Source organism: Otolemur garnettii, unplaced genomic scaffold, assembly GCF_000181295.1.
Source record: "Otolemur garnettii isolate 467f Iridium unplaced genomic scaffold, OtoGar3 scaffold00047, whole genome shotgun sequence".
Taxonomy (NCBI): domain Eukaryota; kingdom Metazoa; phylum Chordata; class Mammalia; order Primates; family Galagidae; genus Otolemur; species Otolemur garnettii.
Window position 1 is genome coordinate 11,385,315 of NW_003852442.1, and position 1,146 is coordinate 11,386,460.

Sequence of the window (1,146 nt, forward strand, 5' to 3'; positions counted from 1 at the left end):
ATATATATACTCAGTATTTTAGAGAAAGATGTTCATTTCCATGGGGTTATAGTAGGAAAAAACTGGAAGCAATCAAAAGTGTCTACTAATTGGGAATCTAATTACAACATACAACATAGGATAAATACAACACAGGACAATCATACCATAGAATATTAGGAATCTAATTAAAACAGGTGATTACCAGTTTAACGCTGTCAGTGAGAGTCTCTTTACTCAGTAATACCAGGGATATAAAAGCCAACACATCTTTGGGTGGCCCCCACAATTGAGTGACAAATATGGAGTTACAAAAGCCAAGTCACCATATCTTAAAAAGGCCAATACTGGCCAGGCATGGTGGCTCACGCCTCTCGTTCCAGCACTCTGAGAGGCCAAGGTAGGTGGATTGTTTGAGCTTGAGCTCAAGAGCATAAAACCAGCCTGAGGAAGAGTGAGATCTTATCTCTATAAGAACAGAAAAAACTAGCCAGGCAAGGTGGCACATGCCTGAAGTCCCAGCTATTTGAACCCAGGAATTTGAGGTTGCTGTGAGTTACCATGATACACTCTACCTAAGGCAACAGAGACTTAGAAACTCAAAAAGAAAAAAAGGCGGGGGGGGGGGAGAGGACAATACTGTATACCATCCACTCTCCAGGGTTCCCTATGGTATCAAGCTGAGGTTCGACTTTTAAAATTTTATCTCTGCCTAGTGTTGGTCCTTGCTTTTCCTCATTTCTTTTGAGAGTACGCCCTCAATAAATAACCACACAAAAATCTCTTTCTCATGCTTGCTTCAGAAGCACATATACTAAAATAGAAACAATACAGAAAAGATTAGCATGGCCCCTGAGAAAGGCTGACACACAAATCTGTGAAGCATTTCATATTTTTCAATGTTAGAGTGTATGGCATACCTCTTGGGGGTGAGACGCAATTGCATATCTAACAAATGCAAACACGGTAACATAATTCTTTTTACTCTCAAATTAACCTGCATTTAAAAAAAAAAAAAAAAGGATCTCTTTCTTGAGCCCTCTTCAGTGACTGAAATGATCCCAGAAAGCAGACTCTACGGGTAACATTGTGGATTGCTAACTCACTGTTGATGAAGACCCCACAATTAATGGCCAGCATTTTATGGCATGCTGTAGCAGTGCAACT

General features: G+C 40.1%; 1 non-coding gene across 1 annotated transcript; it reads left to right on the forward strand.

Moving 5' to 3' along the window:
- Positions 1 to 773: 773 nt before the first annotated feature.
- On the forward strand, positions 774 to 876 carry LOC111725785. Its single transcript, XR_002773762.1, has one exon. It is a non-coding gene; the product is annotated as a U6 spliceosomal RNA (small nuclear RNA).
- Positions 877 to 1,146: the final 270 nt, after the last annotated feature.